At 40.1% G+C, this 24,341-nt stretch overlaps 1 protein-coding gene across 6 annotated transcripts in view; it reads right to left on the bottom strand.

The window, feature by feature from the left end:
- The window catches only part of LOC124947958 (protein slit), a 309,824-nt gene that overhangs the window by 62,891 nt on the left and 222,592 nt on the right, over positions 1-24,341 (bottom strand). Inside the window, exon 1 of one of the 6 annotated variants that reach the window (XM_047490831.1) lies at positions 17,587-19,748. The exons of 4 other annotated variants lie outside the window; for them this stretch is intronic. The gene's annotated coding sequence lies outside the window, so the exon portion shown is untranslated. Of the gene's footprint in view, positions 1-5,036; positions 7,197-17,586; positions 19,749-24,341 lie in introns of those variants that run through there. One more of the 6 variants, XM_047490832.1, reaches the window with a different exon arrangement.

Here is a 24,341-nt window from a genome sequence, read left to right as displayed (position 1 = left end):
TTCTATGAGCACGGAATCATGAAGTTATTAGAAAAATGACAAAAGGTCATCGAACAGAATGGAAGATATCTGTCTGATTAAAGTTCATTTTTGTTTAGAAAAAAAATTGAGTTTTATTTAACAATAAAAAATTGAAATTATTTTCTTGCCAACCTAATAAATCAGAAAGGAATTAGACCTTAAAGATCACGATCTTTATGTAAATCTCTAAGAAGAAAAATAAAATACTCAAACATCGTAATATTTAACGAACCTTTTAACAACGTGCTCCGATTTATCGAGTTAAAATTTATCGGTTCATTTTACCAAAGGACCACTTCGACGTAATCCTGTTAAGTACAACGCGAATAGTATTTCCCCTTCTACTTTCGTGAAGCTAATGATCCGTCGAATCGCACTCGTGCGTTTCTTTTATCGACGACTTTTATTTTTTTTTTTTTTCACGCTTGAACGAGATAGAAAAAGAACATAGTGAAGCAGAGACAAGGGAGAGAAAACGATGACTCGATACAGTCTCGAGGGCTGAGACCTTTGGATAAACGACTAATGCCGAGAAAACGAGATATAGATAGATAAAAATAGAGATAGACAGAAAGATAGGTATAGAAAAAAAAAAGTTGGAAATAGTGGTTGCGAAGGCGAGTAAGCAGGGAGGAATAAAGTTCCTTCTGCAAGAGATAGTTTCACGACTGGGCTCGTGTCTTGAGATAGATTCCAGACACGAGCCGAGTATTGGTCCACAACCCTACCACCACCTTCCTTCGCTTCAATGTTTCTTCTTCTATCCTATCCTACCTAACGCTCCTTCAGTCCAGCAATAACCTTCCCATCCTCCTCTTTCTCCTCCTTCTCCTACTCTACCTTCATCTCTACCTTCTCTTCTCTCTCAATCTACTCCCGCCATAGAGCCGAAGTTGCTTCACGCAGGGTAGTTGTTGATTGTTCTCGGTGTAATTATAACTTGGACCAAGCTAGACTTGCTCAGATATAATTATTAATTACCGTGTCGATGCCCGCGTCGAAGCCACTCGCGAACGTACCAAGAGAACGAACCTATAGAGGAATAGAGAGAGAGAGAGAGAGAGACAGACAGATAGACAGAAAGAGAGAGATGGACAAAAAGAGAGAGAGAGAGAGAGAGAGAGAGAGTGACAAAGAGAGAGAAAGGGAGAAAGAGAGGAAGAGAGGGAGAGAGAGAGAGAAGGAGTGAAGTATCGAGATAAAGAATATAACGAGATGAAAAGCGAATCTCCTTGAGAATTATCTTGAGAGAAAGAGAGAGAGAGAGAGAGAGAGAGAGAGGCACCTTTCGAAAGTATCCTCGTAAAATGTTGAACGAAGGCATTACTTACGCACCGTAAAACCGATTGTCCTCGTTCGTGCATCTAGCTATAGCTAAATCCTTCCGTTTGCACTACTCGTATTATGATCCTAAGATCTTTTCGCTCTTCTTTATGTTTTCTTCGCTACGTTATTTGTTGAGTTAAAAATCCTTGCGCTTTTCAATATCTTCTTTTCTTCGATGACATTTGTCGAGAATAAACTTTAAGTTTGGTTAATGAGAAAATAAGTGCACTATTCCCAATGGTGTTTTTCTTTTCTTTTTTTTTTTTTTTTTTTTTTTTTTTTTACAAAAATTTCATTATATCTCTTTGCTCGACCAGAGAAAGCGTGGAAAGAGATAACTGTATCAAGGGGATAATTCGTATTTTTTTAACTTCGGTAAAGCCATAGATTCAAAAGCGTTAAAACGACGGCCCTTCACGGTTTACACGTGGTCAGCAGATTTTTCGTCGAACGTTCATGTGAAACGTTGCGAGGGTCGGCCGCTCTTTCCTCTTCCATCGTCTCGTTTTCGTTCCGATTTAACGTGACACTTATTTTACTTTCATCAGACCGTACCATTTGATTAAAATATCGGAATACTCATATCTATTTCGAATCGTATCGAAGTCGTGTTATTCATTTTTACCTATAAAAAACATAACACATCGGTGATTGGAACAAACCGACGAAAGGGACGAAACGAAATCACTCATCGTACTGCTACTACTCTCACACCAAACTTCGGCTGCATCCATCATCAAAAGCGGTAAAAGCGCTATTAAAGCTTTAACGCGATTTATTATTCGAAAAATGTGGAGCACGGATAACGAAAAGTGCGCTTAATCTGCTTTCGCGCTATCGTGGAAGCTCGATCGCCTGCTATTCTCCAACCGTCTAGTTTTTTTTTCCCCTTTTTTTTCTTTTTTTAGAGAAAATGAGGCGAAACTGAAAAATCAGCAACTTTTATCCATACGACCAAATATCGAACCAGAAGAAGAGAAAGAGAAAAACAGAGAGAGAGAGAAAGAGAAAGAGAGAGAGAAAGAGAGAGAGAGAGAGAGAGAGAGAGAGAGCTAAAGATAGAGAGAAAGAGGGAGAGAGAAAGACAGAGAGAGAGAGAGAGAGTTAGAGATAAAGAGAGAAAGAGAGAGAGAAATCCTTTGACGTTCAAAATTCATGTCTAGCATATAAAACAAAAAACGATTCCAGACTGATCGAACAAACTCATCACTAACTAGTCTCTAGATCTCATCGTGTTAACAAAGGTATCTAACTACGAGCAAACGTCCGTGATTATTACGATCAAAGAGAGATCGAGGTCCTTGATCGCGTTAAGGATGTGTATGTGGCCGGATACGGGATCTAACGTCTGAGAATGGCTGATTAAACAAGGGCTCCTCTCCTCGAAGCACGGAATGCAAATGTGAGCGAAGCAATCGTCGAAAGACGACCACAGTGTGGGCCGACGAATGCGTTATATCGTAGCATATGTTACGATATTCCATGATCGAACTCCTACGCGTACACAAAGGATACACGGGTATTCATAGAAACACATGCATACATACACATACGTGGACGTTTACGGATAGGTTAACTTGGCGCCACAAGGACGAAGGGATCGTGCTATCTGCATGCACAGTAAGAGCATCGATCACGCACCGAGGACAATATTGGCATGATAATCGGAAGGGATTCGGCACGGTTGCGTAGTGTGTCACGTTCTAAGGGTCGAAACATACACACTCAAACACACACATTCACAAAGTTAGGACGTATATATGTATATATATATATATATATATATATGTATACAGACTAGACGTACAGAAGGTAGAACGACGCGTCGTCCTTCTATGCACCGACTCCCTCTCTCTCTCTCTCTCTCTCTCTCCCTCTCTCTCTCTATCTTGCATAACAGCAGATTGTCCGACCCTCAACCTTCTCTCTCTAACTCTCTCTCTCTCTCTCTTTCTCTCTTTCTCTCCATACACTCTCAGGGTGTGGCGCGATGTGGTGTGTGGTGAATCATGCACTACCCCCAAGGGCTCCATCTACGATTAATTCCATCACTTGACACGCTCCTGCACGCGTTCACTCTCTAAGCTCGTCAACCCTACACCTCTCTTTCACTTTCTCTCTCTCTCTCTCTCTCTCTCTCTCTCTCTCTCTCTCTCTCTCTCTCTCTCTGTTTCTCGATCGTCCTCGACAAACATTTAAGCCAAGCATAAATTTCACGAACCTAGTGGAAAACGAAGACGGAGATTGTACCAAATGTCCCGTGAAGAGCTTCGGCAAGAATTAGATGACGTTGTGAGTGGTGCTTAATGAGACGCGTTGAACGATCTGGACTTTAGCCTTTCCTTGGAGAAATATAAAAATAGGGAGAGATAGGGAGAAGAAAAGAGAGAGAAAGAAAGAGAGAGAGAGAGAGAGAGAGGGAAAAGAAAAAAGATAGAATGGTGATGGAGATCGGATAATTTGGATTATCTTTCAGCTAAAGAGAAAATTGCTTTTTTACCAAACGTAACATTAATGCGAGCCATGGGAGACGAAGGGGCGGCAAAGCCAAAGCTATTTAACGCGGTGCAGGTGTTCCTGCAGCGCAGGCCGATTAAGCTGCTGCCTTAAAGCACGGTTTTATGCCAACCTCGAAGCGAGCTTAACTACGAACGAACGTGCCACGGCTAATTGGAAGAACAAGCGAAGGAGAGATTCTTTCGTAATTAATACGTTCCTATTCGATACTGCGAAGACGATCGACGCTTGTCTTGAATTTCTTCGTAAATAGAGAGAGAGGAAGAAAGAGAGAGAGAGAGAGAGAGAGAGAGAGAGAGAGAGAGAGAGAGAGAGAGAGGAAGAGAGAGAGAAAGGGTCAGTGGTAAAAACGAATCTCTTATCGTAATTATACGGAGAATGAATACTAACGACACGTTTTGCCGATCACCAGCAGGCCGATTGGATCGGGATCGGTAATGAAATGAAGTAATGCAATTAAAGTGATTAATCATTCATGACTTGCACTCGGTACTAATACCTCGTCGTGTCGATACGAGGTAGATAGCGGAGAGCCGGTATTAATGCCCCTCGGATCCGGGCGGCAGGTAAATCGATTAAAAACTTTGAAATATAACGGCAAGCACTCGTTCCTCTTGGATGCTGCGGCTTGCTGCTGCGCTGTGCCGTGTCGTGCCGGGCCGCTCGATTTCGTATTTTTCATTATTCCGGACCAATCGGATAGCTCGATCTATCTTGCTTTATTCAAATTAAAGCGAGTCGTTAAGGGCGCGAGATATTCATGTTTTATATCGACTATGAGATACATACTCGTGATATATTTTTTTCTTTTTTTTTTTTTTTTTTTTTTTTTTTTTAGTTTCTTATTTCATTTCTTATCATTTCGAAAAAATACAGTGATAAAAAATATCTCGACGTTATGACGTTGTTATTAGTACAGAAAAGATCGAATGAAATCGCTTATAATTTCTAAAATAAAAAAAAAAAAAATACAGCGGTATTTTTGTTCAGAACACTTTTGAAAATGACCTCCATTCAATTTATGAAGATACTTAAGGATAAATAATATAATGGATTTAGCACATATCATGATATTTCTAAAGTACTTTAGATGACACATTTCAAAAATGTAATTATATTTTAAATCCATTTATTTTTGTTCTCTTTTTATTAATTCCCATGTAGTAACTTACATTTCATCCTCGTATTTCCGTTTCCCAGTCAGCCAGTTCGTTCAACGCGTGCCACTTGAATTTTACGGGCCCGTAACGAGAGTGAGTTTGAAACGAGGAACACTAGGCGGGCCCCGCAGCTACCGCTGCAGCAGCAACAGCAGCAGTCTCGTCGAATATCGAAAAGGAGAAATTGACGGTGGGTCTATAAATCACCGAGTGAAGGAAAACGAGAGAGTGCGAGAGAACATGAATGGAAGAGAGTGAGAAAGAGAGAAAGGAGGGGAGAGAGAGAGAGAGAGAAAATTGTGAGATGGTGGCAGCTCGTTTCGTTCGATATAGCTCGGCCCACCCTACGCGTTCGCGGTCTAATCAGTTTAAGTGATTCCGAAAGGCGCTGCTGCCGTTGCACCACCTTCGCGATTACACGGGCCACGCCTGTTTGTATGCGTGAGGGAGACCACGGTGGTCCAGGAGTAGCGTGGGTGGACACTCGCTGTGCACCGAGTTACGCTCTCTCTCTCGCTCTACGGTCAACGCATATAGGATGAAGGAGCTCACACCAACAGGCTCATCCACGCGTGACGCTCTTCTAGCCACCCACGCATCCTTACGAACACACACTCGCATATATTCCTATACAAGATTTCTCCCTTCTCTCTCTCTCTCTCTCTCTCACTTTATGTATGTATATATATGTGTATGCGTATACGTATAATATATGTGTATATATGTATGTATATATGTATGTGTATATGTATTCTCCTTCTCTCTTCCTTCTCTCACATTACCATACTAATTGCAGTCAAAGTTCTAACCGGCGATTTATCGAGCCACCGGTATATCGCCGATAAAACCTTCGCCAGGCGACCGATTATGCCGATGCCGACGTCGATGTCTGTTGAGTTTGTGTGCGCTTCCATGTAGCCAATACTACTTCCACCAGCATCGGCTCGGACCAGACGTCTGCAGCACTCCCCTCTTCTCGTCTAGCCTCTCTGTTATTGCACGCTCCGTAACACGGAATTTATGCATACTCGATACCAGCCACGACCTACCATCTACCACCCTTTCCTTCGAAATTCGAAAGTCTCTAGCGAAAATCCTCGCCTTTATCGCTCCTTCTTCTTCTTCTTTTTCTTCTTTCGCAAATTTCTCTTTTTCCTTCGTTTTCTCCATAGTTGAAGAGCTAGAAGGTGCAAGCTCGTTTTTCTTTTCTTTCCTTTTCTTCCCCTTCCTTCTCCTTCTCTCACCCAACCCTTTTCTTCAACCAACTCGAAGAGAGGAGCAAAGTTCTGCGTCGGACGTGTCGCTGGAATTCACCGTGGCTAAATGCGCCCGTCGTTATTTCTTTCCCGTTTGTTTCCGTTAAGCGAAAACGTTATTCGTGGGAGATGAGTATTTGTTTGCTTTTCAAACGGCTGCACCGTGCCACCTTCTCTCTCTCTTTCTCTCTCTCTCTCTCTCTCTCTCTCTCTTTCTCTCCCTCTTTCCCACTCTTTCTATCTCTTTTCTGTCGACGGCGTATGTCAGCTTTTTTTCCTGAGAAATGTTAAAGAGAGAAAGGGAGGGAGAGAGAGAGAGAGAGAGAGAGAGAGAGAGAAATATGAATCTTGTGCTTTTTTAAATCCTTCAGATCTCGACGATGGATTCTTAACGAACTGAGTCTGACTAAATACGAAATTCTCTGGAATTTCATTTTAACGATCTTTCTTATTATTCGAGTTGATCGTCGTTCAAGTTGTCACTAAAAAATTCGTTTGTTACGAACTAAAAAAAGATAGAGAGAGAGGAAAAAAAAAAGAAACGTTAACTCGACAAGACGTTGAGAAATGAAATTCTAGAGAATCGGGATAGATCGTCGAACATGTTGTAAAGAGAATGGGTCGCGGCGAAGGGAGAAAGGTTGAAAGTATAGAAAGGGCATTCCTCAAAAGGGACTTGCACTCGTCCCTATTGTCACATCGAATTCTCCGCAGGAACGATGCAAAATTCCTACCGGTTTCTACCGCGAGGGCAGAACGAATCCTCGAGGGAGGAGTTTCGTGCGAGGCTCGCACGCAGGGAATTAGATTAAAAACATTAAAGTCACCTCCTTTCCCTTCTCCATCTCTATATCTATAGTCGTCTCTTTCTTGTGGCACCCTTTGCTTTGTTACAATTTGCTCTTTCTCTCTCTCTCTCTCTCTCTCTCTCTCTCTCTCTCTCCTCTCTCGACGCGACCAGTCATCCGGTGATTGCCTTTTGGACGAAGCTCGTGTTCGCTGGACCGCGAAACGAAATTAGAATCCTAATAATAAGCGGAATTTAAAGTTGCACGTTCCCGTATGAATAACACATGCGGCACATGTTCCGGCTTACTATCTAAAATACTCTTTTTGCTTATCGATTAAACTTCTATCCTTCTTTTTTTTCCTTTTGAAGCTACCAGAAGCTTGTCTTGTCGATGGTTTCGAGCTGATAAAGAAATCGAGATCGATCGGTCCATTAAACGGCACCATTAGATCGATTCATTCGTTTTATCTCTTTTCCTTTTAATAATCTCTTCGATATAATATCTATACAAGTTCAATGTACATCAAGTGCTAAGATTACATATACATATATATATATATATATATATATATATATATATCGACCGCAATATCATAAGCAATAAGAAATAGTATCACGAGAATAGGGTAGTAAAAAATGATTACACGAGTTCGAGGCCGTTAATCGAAATATATTAACGAGGCTACCGCGGTGACGCATCTATGGAATCGAAAAGAAAAGCGGGCACCCACGTGTCCTAGAGAAAAGAGGGATCCCGCTTAATCTTTTTCCATGTCTCCCTATGGATATCACCACCGTCGAGAGACATTACGTGCCCCCTTGAATATTTTCACACTCCTATCCGCGTCGAAGAAACCACTCTCCCTTCTCATACTTCTCCCTCATCTAGTACACGACCACTCATTCTTCTCGATGAAGCGGCCCGAGCAATGGAGCAATGTACATAGGCTAAGAAGAGCCCCGTCTGTTTTGTAACTATTTTCCGGCTAGCTTCGCGTGCCCTCCATGACTATGCGCGACGTTCCACTAGAATAAGAAGGGAGAGAAACTCGATGCATTTCATATATATATATATGTATATGTAGGGGTTGATTTCTGTCTCTCTCTCTCTCTCTCTCTCTCTCTCTCATTGCTTCTCTCAGTCCGTTACGAAATATCGAGACATACGCGTTGCCTAGAGGATTAAGCAGGCCAGCGGTTGCCAACGGGGGTGGCACAGGGTGGCACGGTTAATGGACAAAGGGGGAAATACGCGGCTGCGGATCCAATTTCTAATTCTACGCTTGGTGAAATCGACGGGTGCGTTTGTGCGGGCGAGACCATTCCCGTCATTGCAAGGGCGACATTCGGTAGGTATGAACGAAAACGACGAAAGCACCGAGTCGAAAATGTTTGTCGGAAGTTTCGCGAATGAAACGAGAAGAAAGAGAAAAATAAAAGGGTTAAAGGGAGGAAGGGAGAGAAGAAAACCGTTTCGTTTTACGGTTAACGTAACACACAAAGTTTCACGGTTCTATGAACGACTTTGATCTTACTTAGAATCGATCCACGTCGTAAAGTTCAATCATAGGGGCTAATGGTACACTAAAATCATGCTTTTCTAATCGTTTCAAGAATTCAGAGATGTTCAAAAGTGACAGTCGCAAAGTTTCAGTATTTCATGTTTGCCATACCTTTCTCAAATAGAAACGTTTCTAGGAGCTGTTAAACTTTCCCTTCCACGAAGAGAACCTTTGCCTTTCTATCGTTGCTTTTTCAAGGAGGTAAAGAAGTAGGAGGAGAAATGCAAGCGCTTAGAAATGGTAGACGTTGCAGTTAGTTTCACGACAGGAAATAGAGTTTATTCGACGAATTTTCGTCGAATTTTTCAGGTATATAGATCTATTTGAAATGGAAGAGAAATTTTGCGATCGTTCGAGGAACGAACAAATCGAGAACGTTCGTTTGCAAAACGAGAAGAAGTTCAGGTACTAGCAATGAAGAAAAATTTCGGTCACTAAGCACTCAAGAGAAGGATTTCGTGAAGGGCATTATTATTAGCGAGAGAGGATTGTTGTTCGATGAAAATTCTAGAGGAAGAAATCTCTCTCTTCTTTTTTTCTTTGGCATTATCGATAAGAAATCATGAACGAGTCGGGGAATAAAGTAGAGATGTTTGAAATTTTCCTGAATAGTAACATAGGAAGACAGTTCGACGATTTTACGATTCACGGAAAGGAGTCTGGTCCCCGAGGCGATAACATCGAACGACGCTTAATATCGTTACTCGGGGAAAGACAAAAGGGCACCTGCCTCTTCTCACGGAGGTAGGTAGAAAGGTACGCGAAGCTCGAAGGACGAAGAGAGCAAGAAGAGAAGGAGGAAAAGGAAGAGGGGGAGATGATGAGGAAGAGAGGATAACGGAGAGGATAGCAAAGTGGGTGCGATCGGTCCTCCTAATTCAATCCCGTGGGATATCAGCAGGCCCGAGGGCTCGCAATGCCGACAAGGCGTGAATCACCGCGTCGTGAATTATCCAGCTCGTTTATCGAGAAAATTGTAGCTCCGGAAAAATGCCGGACGTGCACCATTGTCTACGGATATTCGTATGTGTGTACGTGCATGTACATGTGCTCGTCCTTTCACGTAGACGCTGCTCACTCGACGATCGCGTGTAAGTAGTATGGCGCTGTCCTTGCTTATTCGTGTATAAGCTCGCGTTTGTGGCATATGTATTCATGTATTCATTGAATAATTACGGGATATGCTTATCGTTCTTCTCTTGTTGAATTGAGAAGAGAAGAAAGAGAAAGAATTCAAGATAAAAGAGAGAGAAAGGAATAAAGAGACTATACAAAGACGAGATGTTTCCCGCAGGAACCGGGACACGCCCAGACGATCGTGAGCACGGTCAGAATGGTAGATAGGTGGGAAGAGGTAGGGTAGGGTTGACTGCGCGAGAGAAGGTCGACTTTCACGGCTCGACGAATACCCGCAGGGTCGTCCTTGGCGTGAGAACGAGAGTAGCACCTGTTACGGAAAGGCGGAATACCCTCGTTGCAAGTCACAAACTTTCCTGCCACGCTTTGAAGATAACTTTGTGATAGCCGCGATGAATTTTCGAGAAGTCGACTTCCGTTCGGTGGATTCTTTCCATCAACGTTTAAAGAATTTCTATCATTCTTCCGATTAATATGTTATTTTATAACATCTGTTATTTAATTCAAATTAGAAATTATATTTACATCAAATACGTTTTTTAATGAAAAATATTCAAGCTCGTTTTTATGAAAGATATATTAACAGTAATATTCACCTTATTTTTTTTTTTTTTTTTCTTTTTTTTATGAATATTAAATAATTCTCTGAAAGTAAAAGATACAATCGTGTCAGTCGCACAAGTCACTTTGAACTGTCGATAATCGTAGTGTTTACTCTACATTTGCGGGCAAACATGCATGCGAATACACGCTTTACACGAATTCGAGTGGCAACTGCCCACTCGAGTGAAGTTTTTGGCAAACATGACGAGAGAGAGAGAGAGAGAGAGAAAGAGAGAGAGAGAAAGAGCAAGTACCGAGTGACGCTCACTCTTCTACCACAGGTGCGTAGCTTAAGTTGCTGCCTGAAATATTAATCGTATCCGTGTTAGCTTTAACGACTACAACGCGAGAGAAAAAAAATTTTTTTTTCCTAAAATAAAATATTTTCCAAATGGATATATTCAAAATAGTAAAAATTCATTCCAAAATATCGCAATAGTAAAACTCGTTAAATTATTTATACCGTCGAATCGATATACAGATACAAAACGTAACGTTTAAAGCGAGCACAATTTAATCCTGGCTCGTTGAATAATAAATATTCTACATTGGCTGACCAAAAACGAGCGTTATCACTTGGAATATAGGGAAACTCTTGTACCGTCCATTTGACTCTCGATTTGGGCTTGAGTTCAGGCCAAATTATTCCCGATCTTTTGCGTTTGAACTGGAGCCAAATTATCTTCGAATTAGTTCAACCGTTAAATATAAAACGCACCAGCATTTCGAAAGGTTCCGATCATATTTCATATTTATCGTTATGACCATTTCATGTTATTTATAAATGGACCAGAGAAAATCATCATTACATTACCTCATCCTCGTAATGTTGGACGACGAATATAAATAACGTTCGTTACACTGGTGAATATTGAAACCATTTCTCTTACGCAAAATTCTTATTATTTCCTCGGTCGTGATTTATAAGCATCGTTATCGCTTTGGTATTATCGTGTACGAAACCAGCCAGTGAACATCGGTTTCGGATTTGGCTTCATGCCAAACTACCCCTGTTACAAACTAACAAATTTCGTCTAAATGGTAAGAGAAATTATTTACCTATTAATGACATATAGGTATTAATAAACAAGGACCGAGGAATGTGACATTGACATTAAACGAAAGATCATTTTATAAATCATCTTATAAAAATATGAATGATAATCCTTTAAAAATAATATAGAAGACGAAGAAAAATTGTCGAATAAATGTTTTCCTTGATTTTTATTCATTCAACAATAATTTCTTTTGTGATAGTTCAAACAATGGAGAAAACGATTCACGGCTTTCCGATGATTTCGATTTAGTAACAATAGCGTTGAGCGGAAAAGCGAATTGTGGAAGATAGAAAGAGAAAGAGAGAGAGAGAGAGAGAGGGAGAAAGAGAGAGAGAGAGAGAGGGAGAAAGAGAGAGAGAGAGAGAGAGAGACAGAGAGAGAAATAAAGAAAGAGGATAGAACATGACGAGACAGGAGAGAAACGTATCGTGATCGCTTCGGCGGAAATCTCGTAACGCACGCATCGGCATTAATTTCGACGACGTCGCTTCATTATCATATAGACGAGTGTTTCGTCGAGCGTTATTGGATCTCTCTCGCGTCATGCCGCCGTCGCTGCTACGCGAACTACACGCACGTGCGTATACGTGCTTAGGGTAAACGTGCGTAAGGTTGCTTGCTCATGGCTTCCGGCCAAGGAATAACGATCGTTCCAAACTCTATTCTTGCTCTCTCTCTCTCTCTCTCTCTCTTTATCTCTCTCTCTTCCTTCTCTTTCTCTTTCTCTCTATCTGTCTCTTTCTTCTTCTCTAGTTCTCTTGTCCTCTTGTCCTCTTTTTCCTCCTTTACCGGTACTTTCTCCTTCTCCTCCTGTTACTCCCTCGTAGATCCTTGTCATTATAAGCGTCGAGAAACTACGGGAGCTTTGTAGCGTTAACTCGTTGTTTCCCATGCTAATCGCATCATATGACGTTCTCTATGACGCCCTATGTCCCCTAGGGGGACATCATAGCTACCAATACTTTACACATAATTTATAATTACTATCTTTCGTCTAGCAGCAACTAACCGTCCATCGTATTTCATAATTTAATACACGCCTAACCACTTTCTTAAGCTGATACTAATTTCATTTTATACTGGACAGCCTCTACTTACTATCAATTTAATACTTTGGGAATTCAACAGGAAGAGATAACCGTGTAATAAAAGGAACAAAGAAAAAAAAAAGAAAGAAAAAAAAAGAGAAGAGAAAAAGAAAAGACGAGTTAAAAGGGTTCTCTTTTTCGATATCTCACGGAAATCAATAAACTTAATCGTACTCGAGTTACTTGATCCAGCCGATTGAAACAACCCCTCAAATAACAAAGGAAGGTGTATATCCGGCCACCCCTCATCGTCTGTGAAGTTCATGATCGAAAAGAGCACGGATTACAAGGAAAAATAAGGGTAGAGGAGGTGAGTTGAAAAGGGAGGTAGGATTGAGTGATCGCCGATAGCGGCATTCGGGCGTATCTCCCTGTCAACGAGTGTATCAAGGACGGGGAAAAGGGCATAGATTATCAAGCGTTTCGATCAAATTTCCCTCTTACGTATATATAGCTAGAGTTGGGATTCCCGCGGGACACGAGGCCGTTTCGAAAAGGCACCGTGCAGCATTACGAGACAGACGAGCACTTTCGGTCCTGAACGTTGCATCGATGAGAAAAAGAGGCAAAGGAAGAAGTGATAGAGTAAGAGAGGACAAGGAGAGTAAAGAAGTTTAGGATGAATCCAATGAGGGAGAGAGACAGAAAGAGAGAGAGAGAGAGAGAGAGAGAGAGAAAGAGAACGATAGAAATAAAGGGAGGAGAAACGACAGGGTACTTATAGCTTCTTACGAGGAAACTATCGTTCGAGATTCAAGCTACGAACCACAACGCCGACGATGATGACGTAGCTTCGTGCCCTTTATGAATGGACTCCTCAGCTTGATGTCGCTAACGAGATCCTCTCCCTCTTCCTTCTATCTTCCTAATATAACAATGCAGCTTGTTAATCACTGACAACCACTATGTAATAATCGAATCAACCATTATCACTTCAACTTGATACCAAAATCCATTTATTAGAAAAGACAGAGAGAGAGAGAGAGAAAAGAGAGAGAGAGAGAGAGAGAAGAAAATTTATAAATAAGGACTGACGTAGATTTATTTAACAATTGTACAATTTTATCTAAAAACGAATATCGTAAATAATGAATGTAGGTATATATTAAAATATGATTTTTCTAAAAGAGAAAGAAACACGTGCGCTTACGAGAAAATTCTTTTATAAAACAAACTCTACATAGTTTATTATTTATAGATACCGCTTGAGTGTATTAAACTGCGAGCAGTATTCTTTACGTTTCTCAAAAAGTACGCGCATAAAATGTTTCGTTGTACGTGAGCTGCAACCGTAAGTCTGTTTATGATTTAAATATGGTGAAAGCTTCGGAAGGGTTGGGAAGAGATGGCGATAGTGGTGGTAGAGCGAAAAGAAGGAGGGAAGGAAGGGAAGGTGGATGATGCTACGCTTATGGCTTCTTCGTAGGATGCAACCGACTTTACGATACAATGACCTCGGTATTCCCACGTGTTTTTGAATTACAACTGAGGGAAAATGTTTTTTAAATTGTCGAAAATGGATAATATATGTATATATATATATATATATTTTCTTTTCGTACTACGAAATTATATAAAGAATCAAATTATATAAAAGCAAAAGAAAATGAAATATTCCAAATTATTCAAGAAGAAGACTATCTATAAATCTTCCTTTTTTCTGTTTATTTTTTTTTTTTTTTTTTTGTTATTTTGGGAATAAATCATCTATTACATTCAATCATCGAAATAAATGATGACAGAAAGCAACCAAAGAGGAAAAAGGAAGAGAAAAAAGAAGAGAAGGAAGAAGATGAAGAGAAGGGGAAGTAGAAAGATGGTGGTAAAATGTGGTAAGACGAGGACTACGACTCCTGGGGTTTCATATGGAAAGCCCCATGTGGTTGCAAACGAGCACGCTCCGTCGTCGTGGCGTTAACGGCCTTGCACGACTCGTAACGCCTCACAGGCGTCTCCAACGTCGTCTGCTACAACGAGAAGAGAAGAGAAGAGAAGAGAAGAGAAGTGAAATAGAAGGAGGAGGAAGAAGACGAGAGAAGAAGAGCCTCGTAACTGGGCCAACCGCCTGTTTCTCGCACCTCCATACTACCAAAGTTTATCGCGCGCGTGAACGAGCTGTAACGCGTTACGAAAGTGGAAGAGAAAACCCCAGGGAACGAAGTCATCGTCGGCTACGTCGAGCTTGAAAATTCATTACCTGCCGATAGGAGCCATCTCGATGAGAACCGAAAAATTCTTGCTTCGTCCCACGAGATCTTTCCATGAGAAAGAGAGAGAAAGAGAGAGAGAAAGAGAGAGAGCAAAAAAAGAGTGAGTAAATGTATGTGAAAAAGAGAGAGAGAGAGAGAGAGAGAGAGAGAGAAAGAGAAATATCGAGTTCATTTCTTCCAATGCATTCGCGAATCTTATTCGCAAACCAGCTCGTAAAACTCCGACGTTATCCCTTTGGATAGACATTTTATTAAAATCTCAGCGATCCAGCTCGTTTTCCGAACGTCCACGATCGTAGTAGTAACACGGTAGGTGGGGTAGTAGCTAGCTCGTAAAACACCCTGAGTGAGAGAGAAAGAGAGAGAGAGAGAGAGAGAGAGAGAGAGAGAGAGAAGGATGGACGAAAGCCGCCTATACTTTTGAACGCGTTTAAATTATCTCGAATTAAAGCTTCTCTTTTATCCCCACCCTCCTACCCTCCACCCTTAGGATTTTTCTACCGTCGACGATTTAATTTCACCGAATGAGGATTGTTAATCCTAAGAATAGTGTAAAATTCCTATCAGATATCGTCGTTAGAGTTTGCTTGTAAAATGGTGAACGGTGAATAGTACTTTTAACGTTTCCACTTTAGGTAAGCTCACATCCGTTGTATATCTTCAGAGTATTCCGGGCAACGGGACACCTTCGTCCAGTTTGCCGGGACGATTCGAAACGCTTCGTAATCCTATCGAATCGATTTATTCGCTCTGGCCGTACGTATATAACTTAACGAACGTATAAATCAGCATAGCGATACCACTATATTCGCATTTAAGATAAATCACGTTCTATAGTCGAGATTACATCATTCCTGGCGACGTGTCGTTTAATCCGATTCGCTTATCGCTAACACGCTTTCTTTTCCCGTTCCACTTTCTAAGGTACGCTTTGACAAACGTTTATGAAAGCGATTTTCAATAATATTCTAACTGATACAATATCCATGATTGATCTTATATTGAAAATGTTCAACCTGAGTTTTCTTCAATTCGCAAAGACGTTCTTTCTATGTAAGATGGTATAACGTTGAATCGAATCATCGGCTTTAAAAACGTTCCGTATAATCATGTGGCTTGTTGGTACTCGCAAACAAATGTAAGACCATATTCCCTGATACGGATTCTCGATTGGGCACGATATATCGTGCTCGATCGGCGTTTACTCTGAAATCCAAAGCCGGCGAGTCGAATGAGCTTAATAATAGCTTAGACTAAACACACAGACGTGTATGCGAACACGTAAATGCAACTGAGGGATGCAGTTTACGTAACGTCGATTCGAAACAACATGAAGCTTGCCCTGAGCACAATACGACGTCTTTTAAATTGCAAGGGCATTGTGTGTAAGCATATTGTACTAATATGTACTAATATCCTACCCAAGCTAAGTCATTGTATACTTTTATTCACGTTAATACCTTTTGTAATGATTACGACACCGAATATTATTTAATTCCCATTAGTATTTTTATTTCGAACATATAGATGTCCACTTGTTATTCTTTCTAATGGGAAAAAGAATAAACGAAGGTGTAATGCGCTCACATCTTCTGTCCCTTTAAATTAGGTGAAGTCTCCGATTAACGAAAACACATTCGAATTAAAACGAGCTACGGGAAATGAGATAATAACAGAGCAGCTCGTGTTGATTTTCCCACGTTTTCCTACGGCTCTTCTTTTCACAAAATCATTCTATATACCGGATCTAAAAATCTTAGTCACTCTGAAAGAGCATATCATCTTTTACTTAAAATAAATACTCATAAAATGCTATGATACAATATTTTCAAGCGTCTCCCTAGCTTCCTGTTTGAAATTTAAATAGACAGACAAAGAGAGACAGAGAGAGAGAGAGAGAGAGAGAGAGAGAGAGAGAGAGAAAGAGAGAGAGAAAGAGAGAGAGATCTAAAAATCGAATCCGATAGAGATAAATCCTGGGATCAAGTTTGAATTTTAAATTTTTCGACGGAAGAGAGACGATTAATCGTTAGGATGAAAATTTGTAGACACAGAGATCAAATTACACGATTTATCGATAAATATACATCATTCCAATTTCAAAGTAATTATACATAACACAATGTATAAGATAATATGTAATATAAGATTTTTAATTTACTCATAATCGTCTCTTTCTATCTCGGTCCTCTTATTCCTTAAATTCGAGACTGGAGCTTCAATATGGAAACTTTCGGACAAGCAACGGTAGCAAATATTGTCAGTAGGACTGACGGGAAGAGATAAGAGAACGACGAACGATAATCAAGAATCTTGTTTTACTTCCCTGGAAGAGTAACGAGATTCGAGAGTCGTCGACCTTTTCTACCAACCAACCCTCTTTACAACTAAAAAAAAAAAAAAAAAAAAAAAAAAAAAAAAAAAAAAATGAAAATGAAGATGAGGAAGTAAAAAGAAGGGAGAAGGAAAGAAGAAAACATCGTCGACATCTCCAAAGACATTGAGGATCATATTCTCCCTCTCTTTCTTTCTCTTCCTTTCCGTTTTCACGACGCACACAGAAACTCTCGTCGGCGAGAAACATAATCGAGATTTCAAACGATATATATACAACAAGGCGTTGTGGGGTGGCAGGATGGAAATTGTCGAGAGAAGTTCGTGCCACGGCGAGGACTTGAAATTCAGTTGTGTTAATTCCTCCGGGTTTTCGGGAGCCCTCCGGGCCAGAGGCCGGCTTGTTCGTTTCACCATTACCTACGTATACACAGAGACGAAGAGAGAGAGAGAGAGAGAAGGAGAAAGAGAAAGAGAGAGAGAGAGAGAGAGAGAGAGAGAAGAGAGTAGTGACAAACACTTACCAAAGCCTCGCCATGCTCGTACGTGTCACGGAGTGCCGACACCTGTGAGTTTGTGCGCGCGTGTACATTTCTCCGTGTATACATACGAACGAATTCACCCCACGTAAAGAGACGTACGCAACCACTCCGAAAATGTTCGTGTATTTGTCCATTCGTGCGAATGTATAAGTGAACACGATGGTCCTGCGAATCCATTAGCCGAGTTCCCTCTCTTCCATTCCTTCTCTCCTCTTCCCTCTGTCTCTCTCTCTCTCTCTCTCTCTCTCTCTCTCTCTTCTCCCCTTCAATGTAGAATACTCTGATTTCTATTTTGAATTACTTCAGAGGGGTGTGTAGTATTAATGCGTATTTGATTGTCAAATGATCGACAAAAATTAAGCACTTCGTAAAGATTTGACGAATTTATTCTTTGTGTACGTTCTCAATGTGTTTACATACGCGTATATGTTCACTTGCGTTTTCAAGTAGAAAATAATCCAAAGGGAAAATTAGTTCGGAAATTCAACGTAAATATTTTATTGATTTATTCGTTTCGTACTAAACTGCTGCATTTTGTTTTCTCTCCTTTTTCACTCTTTTTTCTTTTTTCTTCTTTTTTTTTTTTTCTTTTTTTCTTTTTTTTTTTTTTTTTTTTTTTTTTTTTGGAAACAACAACGAACGAACGAACGAACGTGCGTGAATGTTCCGATTTTGTTACAAAACATCGTCCCTCTTGTTTGTATATTTTTACACGAACAGAACACGCAGGGAATGGATGAAGAATAGCTTTCTCATGCTGGCGCGATAGGTAAAACACTCTTGTTTGTACGCAATTTTTCGTTAGAAATATCGATCAACGGAGCTTTTACGTTGACACAATATTATGCGTCATTATACTTTTCTTGTCCCCCTACGTTCTTATTTTCTCTCTTTCCCTCTTTCTCTCTCTCCCTCTCTCTGGTCTCCTTTTTTTGTAGACTGTAGATTTCTATTTAAAGAATGAAGAGAATCGTGGTGTTAGTACTCTTCGACGATGCATCGAGATCGTTGCTATCAAAGTTCGCGGTCCGGAATTTAGCACTAGCCTGATTCGTGAAAGCGATAGCCACGTGATTAATATGAAGGATGTAATGATTTATGAACGAGTAGAGCTTTACAGTGTAATTTACCGCGTAGGATGCTTTATGCAAAAATGATAAGAGATCGTGCGCATAGTGCAAAGATTTATCTTGATGTTCGATTAAGCAAAAGTAACTAACATTTGATTAGATTAAAAATCAAGAGAAAGCTTAACATTTTTAAAATAGATTTTCGAAATACGTGTTTATGGAATTCGTTAAACAGAGAGAGAGAGAGAGAGAGAGAGAGAGAGAAAGAAAGAGAGAAATAATTACGAAAGATCCAAAAGGTCACAAGATTTTATCGATTTTACCGAATTAACGAAGTTAATTAATGTACGAAAAAGAACCAACAATATTTTTAAGAATGTATACTAAGTTTATTTAGTGGTGTATATATAGAAAGAAGGAATTAGATTTTAAATGACGGATTTATATGGAAATCAAAGAGATAGTGCGTTATAATGAATATCAGAAGAACGTCTTGAAATATTTACGCGCCTTGAAAAGCAAAATCGTGTGGACCGGATGCTGCGAGTAAAATAGTGGCCAAGACTAATGTAGTGAATGAGTAGAGACGACATTTAAAGAAGATAAAAAGAGAGAGAGAGAGAGAGAGAGAGAGAGAGAATGAATAGGAGAATCGATTGAAGAGAAAAGCTATGCGAGTTTCAGCTATGATGGCAATAAACTTTTAATATGTCTGTAAAAGTTTTGTTTTATGTCTGTGTGCACGAGCCGCGCGTGCTTAGCGTCCTCGTTGTGGGCAGAAATATTTCGCTAATTGAGAACATCCCATGCGGACAATCTCGTAGCTCCATCGTCATTCTACGAAATGGCGGAAGAGCTCAAAGCGAAAATGTACGCTTTACGGTCGAAGCGATAAAAATATATCAGAGTAGCTGTGTTCATAGTAGTCAAGTCAACGATGCGAGGTATTTACTCAAAAACGAAAGAAGGAAAAATAGGATAGATTGTCTTTCTCGTTCTACGACGGGTGATTGACTGAAGTATGTGTTCCGATCCTCCAGTCCATTTTCAAACCACCATCATTCTTCAACTTACCTGAAACAAAAAAAGAAATCACGTTGGTGATACGCTTTCCAAGAAAAATGATGGCCGATCGTAATTATATTCTAAAAGCATATTTATCTATTTATAAAAATTTGTCCGACGCTGTGAATATTTTTAAATATAAAATAATGTTACACGAAGAAAAGCTAATCTATTTAAATTTTAAAAAGCTATAATTAATGTATGACGTCTTATGTACATATTTAAGAAACGTGCCGGTGAAACTTCAATTAGTTCGAGTATCCTATTTTATGCTAGAAAACAAAGAAAGTAAGACGTTTATTTTTCTTATAAATGAAAAATGTTAACGAAGTAAACAGTTCACTATATTGTTAGAATATAGTTCAATGATAAGGAACTTTCTCACAGAAAAGGAATCAATTACGATGCGTTTAACAGTTATTTACTCAATGCATATTTATCGTATCCGATCGTAGCTAATTATATTCATTAAACCGGAAGTAACTTCGACAAGCAGACAGTCAGAGTGTAGCAAAACACGATCGACTAACTTCCTCGTTACATATTGATTGCCCAGCCAGTTGGACGCGCATGAGTTTCCTGTAAACTTATTCATCGTCAAACACGATTCAACAGGTTTTCGTGTGCCACGCGTAAACATCGGTTTGTTCATGTTTTGTATGCTACTTATGTATCGATGTAGATATCCACACACATGGCTATTAACGTCAGCGCTAAAACGGATTCGATCTGTTGAATGCTAAAGTTTATTCAAAATGTCTCTCGGCTGGTTGTACTTTATGTGTTCCCGGAATTTATATATACTTAAATGCTATATAATAATAAGTATATATATATATGTATATATAAATTGTTAATAATAAATATCAAGTTCCGTAAATATATAAATGATGATATAAGGAAGGTAAATCAAAAACATTCCTTTAAAGAAACGTTCCTTTAAAGAAATAAGTTCACCTTCGATCCGAGATCAGGTAAGTTTTCAAGATGGAACTGCCGGTAAAGTAAGGAGAGAGTAGGGCCGATTTTATCGGCCCATAGAGAGACATGGAACATTTACTACGTGAGGATTCCAGAGACGAAACGATCACTGAAGCGATTAGCCTGTCTCAAGCTTGATATATCAGTCTGTTTACTTAGCTTTTAACGAGTGCAAAACGTCGACGTGCACTGTGCGTGCATTATCCCATGAATGAGGAGGGGGGTAGGGGAGAGGGTGAGAGGGATGGAGGACAATCTCGAACTGGGATCTTCGAGGCGCGAGAGTCAAGAAGCCGACCGAAGGAACGAAGGAACGAATAAACCCCCTTCGCTTCAACATGAACTCGAGTTTCAAGGCCTTAAGAAAACTTATCGCCAAACGACAGAGAGCAAGTGCGGACGCATTTGCATTTTGTGTCGAGCGAGTACATATATACATACATAGTTGCCTTTCTCAACTAAAACCGTCACAAACTACCGTCGTCGTTTGGCTTGACGAAACGGATTTATCGTTGGTGGCCGTGCGATTTGTTGCAACCCTCAGACTCTGAAAATAAGACCTTTAAATCATTTTCTTATCAATCTTACAGAATGGTACAGAATATTAAAGAGAAAGTAATAATAAAAACTTCGAGATTTTTCTATTTTAGATACCTATAAAATATTTTATAATGAAAAAAATAAAAATAGTCAATGGTGAAAGATATTCTTCCATAATAATAGAGTGTTAACATTGAATTCTTCGTTATTAATTCATATCTTATGAATCTATTTTCTGAACATGAAAGTGTGACAATTGATACAGGTCAACAACGAGTCAGTGTCTGTATAAAAATATCCGGAATACAAAAGATAGAAGAAAATAGATCGTGTCCACGATAAGATGATCGTCAGATCGTCAGAATGAGACGAGAAATCGATACTTCCGATGCAATCCGATATGATCGTTCGCCAATGTCACAAATATCTTTTCTTTGCTCTCTTATATCAGATCGCGTCGGAACTATTTTTGGCTGGACCGAGTCTCGAGATGATACTTGTACATATACACTCGAATGAACAACTACACATACGTATACATGTCGTTTGTAACGAGCACGGCACGATGATGATGCATAGACGTTATCTCATGAATGGGCTTCTCGTAATCTCGGCCCTAGATCTCACTTCAGTGTAGGCTGTAAATGCACAATCCTCCCTCTTCCCTTCCACCTCTTCATTGCCGGTGCGTTCTTCGGTATCCTTCTTCGTGGCAACACTGCGGGAAACTCAAACGAAACGACATAAAGTACGGATTCTTTTTTGTTGATTTTTTTTTCTTTCTTTTTTTTTTTTTTTTTTTTTTTTTTTTTTTTTTTTTTTTTTTTTTTAGATACCTCGCTTAACTTTTTTTATCTTTCACAGTTCTCCACAAGCAGTATACGCCCGTTTGCATAATATTGAAAGAAAGAGAGAAAGAAATGACCTTGGTAAATCGTGCTTTTCTTATTAAATTACTTTCACGAGTTATTACACGTCGGAAAGAAGCCGGTCAATTTTGCCATGATGAATGTTGGATTCAAAATTTATCCCTTATGAATTATTACGAAAAACAATCATTTAGGAAAAAAAAATATACGCTGCGGTAAAGAAAAATTACATTATTAATATATTTACAGACTTTCGATAAAGGATATGAACACGGAACGATCGTCCGAATGGGATAACAAGAATAGAAAAAAAAAAATCATGAATTCTTGATCGTGCTAGAGCAGGGATCTACAAGAGCTGAGACAAGACAAAACACACTTTCGGTCTGGAAATCGAATCGATGATCTAGAGAGGGTGTACGAGCCAGTTGTTGGGTAAGCAGTGGGAACGATGTCGATATATCTGCGTCTATTTAGCGGCGCTAACGAGTAGTTCTGCACCCGTGGACGAGAAGAAGGAAAAGGAGTTGAAGAAGGAGATGAAGGAGAAAAAGAAAAGCAGAAAGAAAGAGAGAGAGAGAAAAAGAGAAAGAGAGAACGGTACACAGTGCACAGTGCACACGTACGTAACGCGTTATCCCATGAATGGGCTACAATCTCACCCTTGGATCTCTCGATGGCAGGGCAGCCAAGTGAACAGTTGGTGAACGTTGGAGAGCCTTGCTCCACTCGCGGCAGTGCGAGGAGCTACCGTTTGAGATTAGCATCTTTTATGCATATACATGGGAGGCAAAAGAGAAGGAGAGAGAGATAAAGAGAGAAAGAGAGAGAGAGAGAGAGAGAGACTTGCAACACACACATTTGAAGGAGTAACTTTATAGGAACATGCACACACCTACTCGCTGTTGAATTCTCCACGCGAAAGGACCACGATTTCGCGAGAATAGTTCCTTCTCTTCTCTCTCTCTCTCTTTCTCTCTCTCTCTCTCTCTCTCTCTCTCTCTCGCTGGCTCGTACTTCTATCTCACTGGCTCCTCCGGGCGGCAGTTTCTCTCGGCCTTTATGCGAGCCACGGCTTTAGGAAGTGACTCTGATATTATCTCGCGACTTGTCTCCTCCAAAGGGGACCTTTCTTAACCCTCTCTCTCTCTCTCTCTCTCTCTCTCTCTCTCTTCCTCTCTCGGTTGCTCTATCGCTCTATCGCTTGCTCACTCGTTCTATCTATCTACCTATCTTTCCATCTCTCTTTCACCAAAGTCGAACGATAGCTCCGCTCGCGAGTGAACGTACGGTACGCAAGCGAGCACTTACCAAACTCCGGTAGCAGCTCCAAAAACGAGCAGTCTGATCTGGGCCACCTCGAAGCGCCTTGGGTGTCGGCGTAATTGTCCAGAACCCGGAGGGAGATCCTTGTCGTTTGTGATGACGAGAGAAGACTAAGAAAAGCTGAGTGTGAGTGAAAGAGAATGTGTGAGAGAGAGAAAGAGATTGATAGATAGAGAGAGAGAGAGAGAGAGAGAGAGAGAGAGAGAACAGCTGTGTTTCTGGATGGCTGCTCCATTCATAGATTCCTCGCTTGATTGGGTAGCTGCTTGTTCCTGATGCTTTCAGAAACCAATGCTTTATTCTTACCCGTGAATTTATAATCGGCACGCTTCGAACAGACGCATTTTTCAAACGCTAGACCATTATTCTTGTCCACCAATTTCTCAGCTCCTGTCTCCTTTCTCTAATTCGATTTCTAATCCTCGCGGAATTAAATTTTTTTTCTACCATTGAACTTCGATTCGTTAGACAATTGACGTAGTTTGAAATATTTTCTTTTTGTGTTCGAATTTAATTACAAGAATGCCGTTACCATTGATTGTAAAATGTTAAAAATCTTATAATTTTCTAGATTAAATCTTATAGAAAAAAATTTACACAAATAATCGGAGAATTCTGTAATCATTTCGGAATCGAAAAAATCTTCTCCTAGTCTTCTGGTCTCGCTCTCGTGAAGTAATCACAGATTTCTCATTTCTATGAAAATGATTCAAATTCCAGCACCCTCTTTCTCGACAGAAAAACGTCAATTTATATGCAAAAGTATCTAACGTCGGGGATGAGCGACCAGAAAACAAAAACGGTCATAAAAATATTGCATTATCTCTGATGTTCTGTTGTCGCTAAAAACGATTAGACCGAATTCTTTCTTTTTCTCTTTCGTACA

This window comes from Vespa velutina, chromosome 3, assembly GCF_912470025.1.
Source record: "Vespa velutina chromosome 3, iVesVel2.1, whole genome shotgun sequence".
Taxonomy (NCBI): domain Eukaryota; kingdom Metazoa; phylum Arthropoda; class Insecta; order Hymenoptera; family Vespidae; genus Vespa; species Vespa velutina.
The sequence above is the reverse complement of the archived record's forward strand: the minus strand, read 5'-3'. Positions and strand labels throughout refer to the sequence as shown.